Below are 16,082 nucleotides of genomic sequence, written 5' to 3'. Positions count from 1 at the left end.
AAATATTGACTATAAAGACACCGTAACTCTCAGCACTGGCCATAGAGAAAGATTCAGGTCTCCTTTTTTTGTTCCAAAACATTTGGCACATTGCATGTTTAGCAAATTTTGCGCCTATCAGTAATAAGACTGGTTCAAACACAAAGGGAAAAAATCTGTCAGCATTAGACATGTTAGACAGTTTTTGTAACGTAATTGAGGATCTCTGTTCGTACTGAGTAGATAAAAATTTTGAGAAACAATTACTACAATCTGAAGTAGATGTGTCAATAACTTCGTCATCGTTCCCAAAAGGAACTACCAAAGAACTAAGAAAGCACAGGACGGAATCAGGCAAAGAGAAGCAGTAAACAGTTTTTAATGACGCTGGTAAGACCCAAGGTATGTTCTAGGCGACCGAGTGAAATCAGTATTTAAAATTGTGTACCATGTTAGAATAAAAGTTTCCCATAATAAAATATGTATCTCAGTAATCACCTCCGTAGTTATTTACCAAAAATCCGACACACTTAGGGCTATTTCTTCAACAACTCCCGCAACAGGGGTCATTTTGGTTTGTTATCTGCTTAGTATTACATGTGTTGGTTTTCGGAGTTGCTACATATTTCGCTCTTAACATGCTACACGATTAATGTCTATGCCAACCTGTGTACCGACAACTCGAAGGACTCTGTCCCTGTCATAGCAGCAAGGCATGAATTCAGCTTTACCAACAATGCCTTGCCATGAACGTTCCATGACGCAAAGGGCCTGTTCTGAATTAATTCCCTTGTTACCCGACAACGACTATGACGTAACGCAGGATTAGTTTTTGAGGCGAGAAACTATGCAAAATGGTTCCTCGCCTATTACAGCATGCTGTATGTAGATTGTGTCACAACGGTGACAAATATTTTCTAGGTAACATAATGTATTAAAACACGACATCAGTCTTTGAGAGTGGAAAAAAATGTGAGATCGTAAATGAAGTGGATGTTTTCAGTTTAAGAGTTCGCCGAAATTGCCTTGTGGCGTTTGACAAATCCTGTGTGAAGACTTTTTATCAACGCCCAAAGGAATTCTTCAAGTACTACAAAACTATTCTGCAAAACTACGATGTTAAAGATGTCAGAAGGATAAACATTACTGCAACATTTACATTTACATGATTACATAGCTATGTTCGTATTATGTATCTCTATTCCTACAGTAAGTGAATACCTAAATTTATAAATTCGGGAATTAAATTGAATTAAATTAAATTATACAGCTTCTGCTGTGAAGGCAAGTCAACATCCTCGTATCTGTCGTCCAGAGAAGTGACACTTGATTCTTCCGGTAGTATTACGGATTCCAGATAAGTCAGATTGGATACTCCTAGTTTTTGTTGTACAGATTGACCAGTAACGTCTTCGTAAGCTGGCCTCGTGACACAGGATCGTTTTTCCTCCATTTTAAAGCTGACATCTTCACTTGCATATTCCCGCGGACGATTTCGTCTCCTGGAATTCAATGTGTATCTAGTCAAGCAATAATGGTACAATATCTGAATAAGAAACATTTACAAACTCACATGTCCTGTGATGCAAACTAAACAATCTTATGCTGACAACATGTACAAATATTTAGATCTGAGATCTTTTTCTGTCTTATGGACTGTCACTACAAAGAGATGGTATGTCGAATCGCTCGCAAACCCTATACATGATTTTACAATGGATTGCAAAATGAGTTACACCTTGCAGAGAAATGCTAAGGCCATTGTGACTTTTCTGATTTGCAATCGCAATCAAATGCCATATTTTACTGGTACATAATGTTGGTTTAAATAAATGGAAAACGTACCACTCAATAACTTTTCCATGACAGTTAACAACAACCACACGCAGAACAGCTTTTTGGGACCTTTAAATCGCACAACCGTGTTGAAAACTATTAACTAGCAGCCAAGTATTTCTGCTTAATGTTGATTTGGCGGATATGGTAAATATTTATATAAAGGACCCAGTCGATTGTAAGCTTTCAGTTGAAGTCACGATGTTCATTGAATACAAACCTCTCGTATAAGAGCGTGCCGATTGTCAGTTAGGGTAAATATCGTGATCCAAAGTGTCCCGTACACTCTTAGGAATCTGATCAAAAGCGGCGCACATACATTGTGATGTAATCAAAAGCAGCGTACCTACAGTGCGATTTGATCAAAAGAAGCGTACCAACGTTGTGATTTAATCAAAAACGACGTACCTACATTGCGATTTAATCAAAAGCAGCGTACCTACATTGCGATTTGATAAAAAAATGGCTTCCCTACATTGCAATTTAATCAAAAGTAGTGTGCCTACGTTGCAATTTGATCAAAGCGGCATACCTACATTGCGATTTAATCAAAAGCGGGTACATGGATTGCGATTAAATCAAAAGCTTCGTTCCTGCTTTGCGATATGATCAAATGCGGCGTACCTACAGTGCGATTTAATCAAAAGCGGCATACCAGCGTTGTGATTTGATCAAAAGCGGCGTACATATGTTGTGGCACAAGACGAATAATTTAAAAGCGTAATTTCACATGATTTGTTGAAGTTGACAACTACCAGTGTCTGAACTCGGCGTATGAAATATATTCTCTTAACAAATTAATGCAACAAATCGCAAAGAGTGAACGCGTCTATATTTAGTTAAAATCAAGGTAGGCGTAAGACCCCATTTTGCAAACGGCTACAGCATCCCATCACACAAGTAATACAGAACAGTGTTGCTCACCTTAAAACAACAACAACGAGGATGATGATATTCAGAAGAAACATCCCACAAACTGTCAGACCAATCGCCAAGGCCGTGGAATCTGTAGCTGTATGAGTCGAACAAAGGAAAGGACAACAGCACAGTATAGAAGAGCTTTCTGGTGAATGGTAAGCTATCGTATTCAAAGTCATCATTACAGGACCTGGGTTTTATTCAGTGCTGAGACTAATGACCGATCGATTTCACCTCTTACGCTTCACTGTTTGCCAACTATTAGACTGTTGTCCTTGCTCTCTCTCAGTGCTGTTGTTTTATATGTTGCGGCAAAGAGCGTTGATTGCTATAAACGTTTTGTTGTCATTTAGGAAAATTTGAAGTCACATGGGGTAAGCATCTAAGAAATCATGAATAATGCAGTTTTTTTGTATTGTGTGCCTGCATGAAACAGACTTCCGCCGGTGGACTTTCCATTGTTTTATGTAAATGTTACCAAAATTTGATAAAAATCCAGCATTTCAACTAATTTTATGTCAGCGACATCTAATAAGTTGCATTTATCACCAGTTAATTTTCTCATTAATTCTATTTAAACCATGTATGGTGTTAGTGACAGTTCAAGTTGTATGATAAATGTAATGATAACACATTATGCGGCGTAAATGTACACCGGTGATGTCTAATATGTTGCAGTTAACATCACAGCATATTGTTTTAACCTGATTCAGCTTAAGCCATTGTGCTAGTGGCGTCTAAGTTGTTGGTATTTATGCAAATACATAAACACTTAGAACAAAACCCCGAATGAAGGTAAATTCACAGTTGGTCGAAATCCTCTGCTTACATGTGACCATTTGTAAACTATCCCACTGTCGTCGCTGCTCAGTTTATCAAGAACCTGTATAAAGCCCTATATTTATGTCAGCAGGAAATTAGACACTCCCGGGGATAATCACCTTCCAGCCTGGAGGAAACTAGACACTCCCAAGGATAATCACCTTCCGCGTGCGGAAAACTACCACCCAGCGTGGAGGAAACTAGGCACCCTCGGACATAATTACCTTCAAGCGTAGACGAAACTAGACACTCCCGGGGATAATTACCTTTCACCGTGGGGGAAACCAGACACCCCCGAAGAAAATTACCTTCCAGCGTGGACGAAACTAGACACTCCCGAGGATAATCACCTTCCAGCGTGGAGGAACCAAACACTCCCGAGAATAATCACCTTCCAGCGTGGAGGAAACTAGACACTGCCGGGGATAATTACCTTCCAGCGTGGAGGAAACTAGACACTCCCGGAGATAATTACCTTTCACCGTGGAGAAACTAGACACTCCCAGGGATAATTACCTTTCACCGTGGAGGAAACCAGACAATCCCGAATATAATTACCTTCCAGCGTGTAGGAAACTAGACACTCTCGAGGATAATCACCTTCCAGCGTGGAGGAAACTAGACACTCCCGGAGATAATTACCTTTCACCGTGGAGGAAACTAAACACTCCCGAGGATAATTACCTTTCACCGTGGAGGAAAGTAGTCACTTCCGGGGATAATTTCCTTCCATCGCCAGGTACCCCTGAAGCGTTCTATATTATTACCGACGACCCAGAGTGAACTGAATACCGGTATGCGATCTCAATGTTCCAGGGCTGAGCGCGTGATGTAGAAGAAAAAATATGAGACTGAGGCACAGATTCAAACTAGAGGAGCGACGACAGTGTGATAGTTAGTAAACGGCTATGAGAAATCAAAAATCAAGGGCCCTCTGGGTATAAATTTGATTACATATAGTCAAAGTCACCGGTAAAATGCTGGGTCCACTTTTCTACCTAAAACAAAAAACAAAGTCAGTCCTTTGACAAACCGGTGTGCATAAAATGCACAAAACTTATAGGGAAAAAACTTGCATAACTTTTGTGACGAGAGCGTTTGTCAAATATCACACTGTCGTCAAAGCCCTGGTCTTAATCTCGGTGATATAGGTTAAGTCTATCACTAAACTGTTCACTTTTATTTTTTTATATATATCTTTTTAATTCCAGGAAAAGTCATTAGCTCTCAGCAACTTGACCTTTATTACACGTGTAAACTCACTCTTTCATCACCAATTGTTAAATATCTGTGCTCCTGTTGTACAGTATAACAAGATTTACAAGACAGAGTAAAACCAGAGCAGCAATGGAAGTGTGAAAATTGGTACGCACACGTGAAAATACACACATAGAATGTATTACGAGTGTACAGTTATCAGGTATTATAAGGTGGAAAATCATCATTTCATGTTTGTATCTGTTTAGCATATGGAAATAGTCACGTTTTCGCCAAAACTTGGTAAAAAGTTAACAATTCTGTGAGAACAGTTGGTTTTTAAATAAAATAGTTACCCTGTAGTCTAAATGTATAGTTTTGTCCATCTTTTGTCTTAAATGTACTTACCCAGGATGCACCTGACCTCTTCACCGTCTATTTATCTGTATCCCTCCCCACATGCGCACGTGTAGTTACCGTCTCTGTTTGTACAAACAGAGTTGTTTCCACGCCTGGATATTCGGTACACTCGTCGATATCTGTATGTAACATAAAAAAACATCCAGTCGATGTCTCTATGTAACATAAAAACATTAAGTCCATATTTCTATGTAACATAAGAAAAATATACAGTCGCTCTATATGTAACATAAGAAAAACATAGTGGATATCTCTATGTAACATAAGAAAAACATACAGTCGATGTCTCTATGTAACATAACAAATACACACAGTCGATATCTATATGTAACATAAAACACATACAGTCGATATCTTTATGCAACATAAGAAAACATTCAGTCGATATCTCTATGTAACTTGAGAATAACATTCAGTCGATATCTGTATGTAACATAAAAAACATACAGTCGATATCTGTATGTAACATAAAAACATACAGTCGATATCTGTATGTAGCATAAACAAAACATACAGAACATCATTAATCCACCTAGACACATCCATAAAATATGTTTTACCTATCTTAATGCGTATGTATAGTTTTGTCCGGAACTCAGATTTAGTCTTACATATATATATATATATCTTTCCGTTGGAACAAAGATTGTGGTTGAGATTTTACAATTCTGCTAGCATGCATGTCACTTGTCTGTCAGCACTTAAAAGATCTAGCTATGGAGGTTTCCTAGGTTATGACAATAACGTAGGACTTCTAAAGTTTTCATACTACACAATGCATGTGACGTTTTCTTTTGCATCACTGAGAACACGAAAGTCTGTTAGGACACGAGAAAGCAAAAATCGGCGCATTGGACAGGCTCTCCTTTTTCTGTTCTGAGCTATGTGGAAATTGTGTGAATGATCAACCATTCAGTAAATGCAAATACACCGTGTCATATTTACTGCTTGCACAAAGGCTGACGTGCCTCATAACTTCCCGAACGACATTATATGTACCGGCTCATCAAGATCCGCGTAAGAAGCCCTCAAGATGGAATCAGCCCCATATCCCATCAAAATGGCCGAAGGACCAAAAAGAATATTTGACCATATCTGACACACACAGAAAACACAGATATGATGGCATCGGGGTATTTCAGTCTCATGACGACACTGGGCTCTGCCTGGTTCCACTACAGGAATAAAACAAACCTGATTATACTAAGGGCTCCATGAAGCCTTCCTGCTTCCGTAACTGGAATAACACAAAACAGGTAAGAATAGAGACTTCCTGTTTGGACTACAAGAATAACACAAACCAGGTAACACTTTCTGCTTCCATTACAGGAACAACACAAAACAAGTAACAGAGTAGGCTTCCTACATTCACTACAAGAACAGCACAAACATCATGACACCGATGGCTTGCTTGATATCTGGACAGTGGCATTGTAACTTAAAAGATAAGATAAGATAAATGCGTGGTCAAACAGGGGAGAGTCGAACCTTTGACTCCATTGCTCACGGGATGATTGACTGCCGACAGAGCGACACTTAACATGACTGAGTCAGCCTGGTTTCCTCGAAACATGACGTAAAGTTTGACTCACCGAGACATTGTGCCATGGCTGACCGTCTTGCTCCATCTGAGCAATCACACAAATTTCTGCTAGCGCCTAACACGTTTCTCGTTAAACACGTGGTGTTGGCAGGACAAACATCATCTCCAGAATCGCATGTTCCTGATATACAACAGCAGCATAAAAATGGAAAGAGAATACAGAAGTAAAAATACTTGTCTAAACAAAGGTCTGCGGTAATTCGCACAACAAAAACGACTACATCATGGGCCGTAAAATCAGGGCTGAGACGACAGTGTGATAATTGGCAAAGATCACATATAACCGATGAAGCCCGGCCTCTTGTCCATTCCCCTTGGTTAGGATTTTATCCTACCTGTTCCTATCATGTGAAGACTTAAAATAGGAGCAACTTACAAACCCTCAGCAGGGAAAACGGAATACTGTGACATCTCTGCTCGTGACTGTACGACAAAAATATAGAAACGTAATATGATTTCACACGTATTTCAAGACGAGCCGTTGCGCATTACATTCTACACAAAGGGAACTATTTGGCGGTACTTGGGATTGGTATAAAATCATGAAGACCACAAATAATGTTTTTATTCTCGGCAATTTCTGCACACATCTACAGTTTTGCTACTACAGTCTTTGTTCTTGGTAATTTCACGACCAATCACCACCGCGTTGAACAAGGTTTACTTACGTAAGCAAAACGCTGGGAAGTTTCCTTTCGGGACCAACAGAATACCAAATCCAGTTTTACAACGACAATATTTTCCCTGCACACATGACGTCCCGTATCCGCAAATCCCGATCCATTTGTCACCCTCCAGACCTGAAGAACACAGTTTTCTGAAAGTAGAACTACAGAGGGAGAGAACCCAACGAAAGCTAGAAGTAATTTACAGAATGGAAATCATCTTTTATTAAAGGCATTCCTCAGAGGCACATGTACAGTCTGCTGTGGCGCTGTAAATATGTCGAATCGAGCCAAAACTATCACTCCAACATTAGTAATCTTAGTTCCTTGCTGGTTTGTGTTGACAGTAATATACCGAAGGGTCCTGCATATGATGTGCACATATCTTACCTTGTAGCATTTGTTAGATCCTGTGTGTTATGTGACGACTTCAGTCAACGTCAAAAGTTATTACTGCAAAAACTAGGGTGGCAAAGTTATTTCATCAAACGCCTTCACTCCAAGCATCTTAAGCTTTGCAATGAGTGTAGTTCTATTGTAACCAAATATGGGCAGAGCGTTCAGAAGGTCTGGAGCTCTGTTTCATGACTATTTAACTGGCGACGTTTTATTCATCGTGTTGAATTAGATCGGATGTTGGATATGTGAGCAGTTGCAATCAGGACGCAACTGACATACATATTTTATCATCAACATCTGATTTTGTATCATAGTGCAAGATTTGGTTTGCGAATGAGTGTTCCAGAACAAAGTTCAAGACAACCCATAAGACAACTAAGAATGCATGACACAGTTACAGCCTTTGTTTCGGTGTCCAAACTAGATGATCAGACAGTCTTGGCCATCTTTTATCACTTTGTCATTTTGTGAGTTCTGTGAGAAAAGATGGCCTCGACCTCAGGGTGATCATCTAACCTTCAGTTACTGAAAAAAAGGCGGTAACTGACTTGTACAGTGGTTTCATTGTTCAGGAGGGGTCATTCGTTCAATAAAATCACCGTTTTAGTGATTGAATTTGGAAGAAGTTTTCTAAATATTAATATCCACTAGAATACACATGTGACGCATACTTATAGGCTTGTTATTAAGTGAAGAAGCCAGGTTTTTAATGGAATCTGGGAAATCAGTACGTCACTTGAACACCTACGGTCCACTGATAAACCAGTGGATACGTAGGGCGAACGGCTGGCGGCAAACAATGGAGACAGTATGTAAATTGAGAAATTAAGATGGATTGATGCAGTAAACAGTTTTCAGTGATGAAAGAAAGATGAATATTCTAGGCGAATGAATGTTCTCAGTCAGTATGAAAACCGTGTATCATGCTAGTTTATACAGTGTCGTCAGTCAAGTATAACTTTATATTGGTAACGTGGTGTTATATAGGTAACGTAATTTAATATGATAAATATCCCGGCCTTAGCCCCATGGGTTAAGCTTGCGAAGGGTCAAACCCTGCTCACACAAATACGTATTAAACCACAGAAAAGCTCGATAGGCAATGCGCTAACACTTTTATGTAACTTACCCGGGATACATGTGTACGTCAGAATGACCAATGGAATCAGAATCTGTCCCCACCGTTTTAGGAGCGTATGAGATTCCATGGTAGTCTGCTGTCAGCATTCCCAAAAATAGGACTCTTTTGTTATAGTAGCATACATACGGCAAGATCCTGATATATACTGTAAGCTACATGTATGTGTATATCCAGCATTTTATGCACAAGAAACTTAAATGGGTTATCGGCTTTGTGCTCTCTGCTGATTTGAATGTTTAGAATGACGTTGGTTCTTTACTCGCTGTGACCTCTTTTCCCATACGCACACCTGTTCAGTGTGTTGTTTGGGACGACGTGAATTGGGGAGTTACGTGGGCTGCACGAAGAATACAAACTGATTCTAAAGTTAAAGATTCTAACGTCTGCCCATATTATAAACTGGTTCATTGTGATCGTCAGGTGTTTTGACAGATTTTCCACAAAGCATGTACGTCTACCGCTATGTCGCTGACTGCAAGTCGTCCGCGCTCTACTGAATGCACCTGCTGTAGTTACCTCTAGCATGAGGCATTAGATTGGACTTGTTAACAAAGTCAAAAAAGTTTGACATTGATATCGATAAGTGAATTAATAATATCGATATATATTTTTCGATATCGGTAAATGTTTCGCGATATCGACAATTTTCGATAAAATGTTAATTTTGTTCCCCGTTATTTTTGATCAGCCCGACGACGGTTTGGAATCTGATGTTGAAAATGATGCCGGCAACCAGTTGGAATCAGTGGATACAAAAGACTACACAGCATTGATAGCACAGCCAGAGTAGTGACGACAGTGTGATAGCTTTCAAATGGTATAATTTATATATTCTTGAGCACTGCATAAAACATCAATCACTTAAAAAAAAAGAAAGAAAATACAGATAGATCACTTTGTTTCGACACCTATAACTAATTACCTCGGTAGACATCATGATTATTCAAAAGCATGTTGCATGCTGGACAATGACCGTGGAGAGTAATTTGTTTTACAGTGGCTCACACACATGTTTAGAATAGACCCATTTTCCAACATTCAACTCAAAAAGCATATTGCCAAGAGATCATGTAGCAGAAGAGATAAAATAAAATCCAATTATTAAAGTCATATTATACCAAAACGTGTAAAAAAATTCAACCATAGTAGTGTAAAAAATACTGAACTCCGCTCAATATCCAGCATGCCAGTGATTTCTGAATAACTTCTTCTTGTTGAAACCAGGCTTATGGAGTTTAACATAAGGAATAAGAAAAAGAAATTGCATTTTTCTTACAATGATATCGAAAATCAACATATCAAATTGTATATGTTGTAAAACAACAAATTATAAACAAAAGGTAATTCTTTTAATAGGGAATACCATAGATTTTATAGGGCGACATATAGGCAAAAAGTGACATTAGCCAAGGTTGGGGTTTCCTGACCCCACTTCCTGTCTCATCACCGTATCCCTGTGACCTCGGTGTTGTTCAAGATTTCAGTACAAAAGTTGATGGTGGTGCCAGTGATGCAAACAGAATATGGACACAGATCCCCATTACAACTTCCGTTTTTCGGGAGGGGGAATGGAATTCTGTTTATTTTAGGGTGTTTTAGGGTTTTAATTGTCTAAGTTTTGGGCAGGTATGGGTTTTAATCATTAAAGACTGAAATTCTGGGCGAGAAGCCTTTCCCCTTCAGGATGTGTTGACGAGTAGAGTTTTCATAGCGCCGATTCATGTTGATGGCTTCAGCGTGCAGAAGCCATCTACGACTTTTGTGTGTCCACGAGCACCTATGTTTTATACAACAGAGCAGTACAATTTATAAACAGTTTTGTCCATTTCACTAATTTACGAAGTGAAATTGTCACAATGTTCCCAAATACATCACATGCGGAAAAACTGATGTATGAAATGCTCTGTGTCTATTTAAGATGTATTTCTCTTAAAACTTCAGGGAAATACTACTGAGTACGGCGTTCTGTGAGTTCAAGTTGGTGCGGTTGGTCGTGGGTTTCACCGGGTTCTACCCCATTTTATCCGCTGCATCAAAAAAGTCAACGACACCATTATCAAACCACGACATGAGGAACACTCTAATAAGCTGTTGGAACATCTCAACAATCAACACCGTGCCTCCAATATGCCATGAAGACAGAACTCAAGCAGCAGTTACAATCCTAGAATGAACCATATGTAAGCCAACCTTTATCGAAAACAAACCAGAACACTGTCATCTTATGCTACGATGGTTTGAAGAAGCCACACAACACAAACTATGAAATCACGGAGCAAGTTAGTCAAATACCAACTCATTCTTATATCTCAAATCTTTATTTAGCTCAGCCATTTCTGCCTCCCGCGAAAAAGACACATTGGTACGTATAACTGCCATGGACAATATACCATCAACAAACCGGGAAAAAAAAACAATTATTACTGGTCTAGAGAGAGCCGTGACTTTATCAGCCGGGACAGCGGTGAAAATAATTTTCATTTCGAAAAAAAAAATTCAGGTACTAGGCCACCTACTTCTAATTGTCTAATTTCTAAGTATAGTGCTTATTTGTTCATTGTTAATGGATTTTACGTTACGTCTTAGTTCACAATTATTAACATGGCCAATGGATTCCTAATCCCAAGTGTTTATCAGGCGCTAGCTACCTGCTATCCTCATTGTTCCACGCGTATGTTCATTGCTCGATGTAAATTGTTCGTCACATATGCCCATTGTTCAACACGTATGTTCGTTGTTCTAAACCTATGTCCATTGTTTATTTGTCCAATCTCGGTGAATGTTCATCCATAGAAACAATTTGTTGTGGTTAGAATAAAACCCTGGCTGAGGTAATCTGACACGAGGCAGTATTTCACCGATTTTGTGTGACCATTTGCGAGCTGTCACGTTGTCGTTGCGGCTCTTGTTTTACTCCTGTGTTGTAATTAAATTCTAATCCCCAAGACTTTAAATAATTTCATTTTCATTCACCTGATAGTCACTAGCCTACCTGGTGCTACTTGTGACTGTCCCGTCATGATATGGCTGAACTACTGTGAGTTCAATTCCAGCTCATGCTGGCTTGCTCTCCAGCCGTACGTGGGAAGGTCTGCCCGCAACCTGCGGATGGTTGTGGGTTTCCCCCGGGCTCTGCCCGGTTTCCTCCCACCATAGTGCTGGACTATAAGTGTAATATTCTTGAGTAATATTCCATAAGTGTAATATTCTTGAGTACCGCGTAAAACACCAATCAAATAGATATATAAATTAAAGTCATCTCATTTCACCTCTTTCACTATAACGTTCGAAGCCTTCGTATTAGTGAAACAATGTTTACGGCGTAAAGCACTAGTGAAATGAATATAAAATAGATGAATGATTAGTTGATTACGCTCAATGTTACCCAAGTGACGAAGTGAACCGTCGACCTTTGGCAAGTTATGGAAGAACTTTACCGCGTGTGGCGTACAAAATGGCACGCCATACTGGTGAAAGACAAACACCCGTACAATTGCCGAGTCCTGAGAGCGGGATTCTCTGTCCAAGACCGGGTTTGACCCCGCATCACGTGTATCCCGTTGTTAACAGTCGTTTCCTTCCCTGGTTGATAATTAAATGGTATGGCAGTGAATATGAAAGAATCCAAATGGCTATCTGCATTAAGCGTCACTAATTGGCTTCGTCATTGTATAGGCATATGCTCCGATGCGAATACACAGGCGTCTTGATGCAAGGGCAAATACCACGTCAACACAAAATTGATAATAATCAGAAACCCCATGAACACTTGATGTGATACTATATCTCCCAACGAGCCGTCATTAAGTTATTAATTAATACTAATTAAAATTCGTAGACACTTATAACAGGTTATAATTTGATTATTCTAACAAAGAACATGGAAACTCTTTTACTTCTTTGTATTGGTTATTACTTAAATGTTGGCATGGAAACTCGCATTGGCATTCCAGCCGTCAACCATAAATGTGACGTGCCATAATCACAGGACCATTTCCAATATAACGTTCAAAACAAACCACCACAGGACTGAAATAGTATCCACAGCAACAAACTATGGCGGTTGCAAAAAAGAGAAGCAGCCATCAACAATTCTCAGATGACGTATCCGTAAATCAGTATCTTAGTCGAGTACAATGCTACCTGGACGCCGTACTGAAAACATTTAATCTTAATGACATTTATATCCTAATACCGCAGCGAGATTCATGGGTGAAGGAAACTGAAAATGTCCAGATTAAACCACTGCCTTTGGGCAGGTGCCTGGCAAACCTCCTGTCTTAAAGCTAGTTTATACATTGTACCCACCAAGAAATGCATTTGTAGTGCTGGGAGATGACGGTTCGTAAGGTACAGGTCCCACGTCATGTCAGACATTTACAGCAGCAGAAGGCTTACTTTTGAAAAAACTAGGAAGTTGTGTCACAAAGCCGACGACCCATTTAAATTTCATGTATACCGACTTCTGCATAAGTGCACTCACATGCGTGCCCATACAGCTAAAAAGCTTATAGATGTGGATCCGGCTGTCTGTGTTTGTAATTGTGAAGAACCAGAGTCAACTTACAGGAATTCTGACAGCAGACACTCATGGAATCGCAGAAGCCCACAAGACGATGGGGAGAGATTCTGATTTCGCTGGTCATTCTGACATCGATATGTGTCCCAGGTAAGTTATACATGTAGTGTAACCGTGTTAGAGCCAGGGTAGGTGAAACAGATTTCCTCAGATGTATACAGTGTATTTTCGTCTTTGTCGACCTTAATGGAGCGATCTGAAGACTTGTGTATTGACGTTAGCAGCCACACATTTTTCTTCTTACCCTATGCACAAAGGCAAACACTCAACCGTGTGAGTTTAGATTTGGAGGTATAAACTAAATGAGTCCAGCAAGCGGAAACTTGGATAGAATACGGGACCTCATTGATTAAGGACGTTTTAACATAGATTCCCAAAGCTCTGTCATTTGAATTTCCTGTAGTACTTCGGACTTATATAAGCGCCACGCCAGGTGCAAGGCTTGTCTGATGTCAGCGTTTCCTTGAAGTTATGATTTGTTCGAGGCTGTTCTGGGCTTTACATTTTTCTTGAGGCCAAGACTTGTGTGTGGATGAGCTTAAACGTTGTCTCAGATTAAGATTGGATTGACTGAATATAATACAAGACTGACAGTTTTACAGTGTAAAACCAAAGCAGCGACGAGAGTGCGATAACTGACAAATACCTCATGAGATCAGTAAAATCTGACCTCTTGTCAGTGTCCTAAACTGGGGTTTATTCTGTTTATGTAAATAAACGTAGATTCAGGTGTCTGTAAAATCAGTCACACTCGCTATCAAAATTGCATTTTCGTTTGTGACAAGCTCTACACATTGATATGTTGTACTATGTAATATTAATTGCAGTTAGAATACTTTTTTAAATTCTTTATGGTAAACCCCGTAAACCTGTTTTCAACACCAAGAACACTTTGTCGTGGGTAAAGTCAAAACTATTCATAAAGAAGTGGTATGCTCCACGCAGTAGCACAGCATACATTTATACTGATCCAGAAATACACTGCATTGCTTTTATTACCAAATTTCCTAACTTTCAGCTTAAAAACTTAAAACCAAGCTGTGGTGAGATAATACTCTACAAGAGGTTAAAAAAAATTCAGAATTTATTCATCAATGCTATGTCCAGCCATTTCCAGCATATCACTGTTTTTTTTTTTTGTTTAATTATGACGTCACCCGAGGCAATAAGTTCTTGCCGCCGACACCCAGCTTATGCAGTTTTACATTATAAATTAGTGTTCTAAGTTAATTTTTGTGCCAGAAAGTGGACGTCCACGATTTCCATGTGCAGAATGTGTTAATTACGCGTCACTGACTAACGGCAATATTGAATATAGGCAGAAAAATAGTTCTGCATAAGCCGCGGTGTTATGTGGGGTGTAATTTGCTACTGTGTAGGCATTTACATGAACAGTTATAATAATAACTTAAATAATGTACATTCACAGAGGCCGTATTTCACCGGTTATGTGTGATAATTTCCCAGTTATCACACTGTCCTTTCTCCTCTGGTTTTGCTCTCTATACCATAGCCTGTTATATACTAGCAGCTGATAAATAGGGCGGGTGAGGACACTGTTGTAGAGAGTAAATATGTCAGCATGTCTTGAGGTCAAATCCGACATACGTATACCTCTCACCGACTATGAGTTAAGAAGCGCCCCAAATCGGTTATTTTAAAGACCTATTCAAAAATAACCTGTAGTGGAGAGTAAATAGGTCAGCATGTAAATATGTATGTAAATAGAGCTGGTAACATGTAGCGAGGCTGATGGACTCGTAGAGTGAATAATTTCCAGTTGAATACAAATGTATAATGTGAACTTAAATACTATATAACTATGAAACAAATCGCCAACCAGAGTGTTATACTCCCCAACATGAAAACGTTTGAAGGAGTATCCTTGACACACGACTTTGTGAACCAGTAACTTGAGGCGTATAGTGAAATCAAGGGATCTAACAGGTGGAAGAAGGTAAGACATGTGTACAATAAAGAAGACTACAACAGAGAGTAAAACCAAAGCAGTGACGACAGTAGTGACGACATTATGATAGTTGCCAACTGGTCACAGGTAACCAATGAAATTGGTTTAACTCATTTAGTGTTTTATTCTATCTACTCATGTATAACTCTTAAGACATCCTTAAAGACACTGTATATTAGAGGCTGAAATATCAAGGCTGAAATATTAGAGGCTGAAATATCAAGAAACATACTGTATCTGAGGGTAAAGATATCAACTGAGACATTGTAGTAGGGGTGGAAATATTATTAAAGACACAGTATCAGAGGGAAAGATATCAATAAAGACACTGTATCATGTAACAAAGACATTGTATGATAGTGTGAAGATATCAGTGAAGACACTGTATCATAGCGTAAAGAGTGAGTGAGTGCTTGGGGTTTAACGTCGTACTCAACAATTTTTCAGTCATATGACCACGAAGGAATCCTTAGGGTGCATGTACGTGTAATGTACCTCCTTGTTGCAGGACGGATTTCCACCGCTCTTTTATTTAGTGCTGCTTCACTGAAACG

At 39.3% G+C, this 16,082-nt stretch overlaps 1 long non-coding RNA gene across 2 annotated transcripts; it reads right to left on the bottom strand.

The window, feature by feature from the left end:
- Positions 1-387: 387 nt before the first annotated feature.
- LOC135463129 (uncharacterized) lies at positions 388-8,213 on the bottom strand. 2 transcript variants are annotated; one of them, XR_010443524.1, is made up of 6 exons: positions 7,444-8,213; positions 6,765-6,896; positions 5,161-5,291; positions 4,240-4,373; positions 2,740-2,827; positions 388-1,481 (listed from the first exon to the last, which is right to left on the bottom strand). It is a non-coding gene; the product is annotated as an uncharacterized LOC135463129 (long non-coding RNA). The 2 variants fall into 2 exon arrangements; XR_010443525.1 differs by lacking the exon at positions 4,240-4,373.
- Positions 8,214-16,082: the final 7,869 nt, after the last annotated feature.

This window comes from Liolophura sinensis, chromosome 2 (assembly GCF_032854445.1).
Source record: "Liolophura sinensis isolate JHLJ2023 chromosome 2, CUHK_Ljap_v2, whole genome shotgun sequence".
NCBI classification, from domain to species: domain Eukaryota; kingdom Metazoa; phylum Mollusca; class Polyplacophora; order Chitonida; family Chitonidae; genus Liolophura; species Liolophura sinensis.
This window is presented reverse-complemented; position numbering and strand designations above follow the sequence as displayed.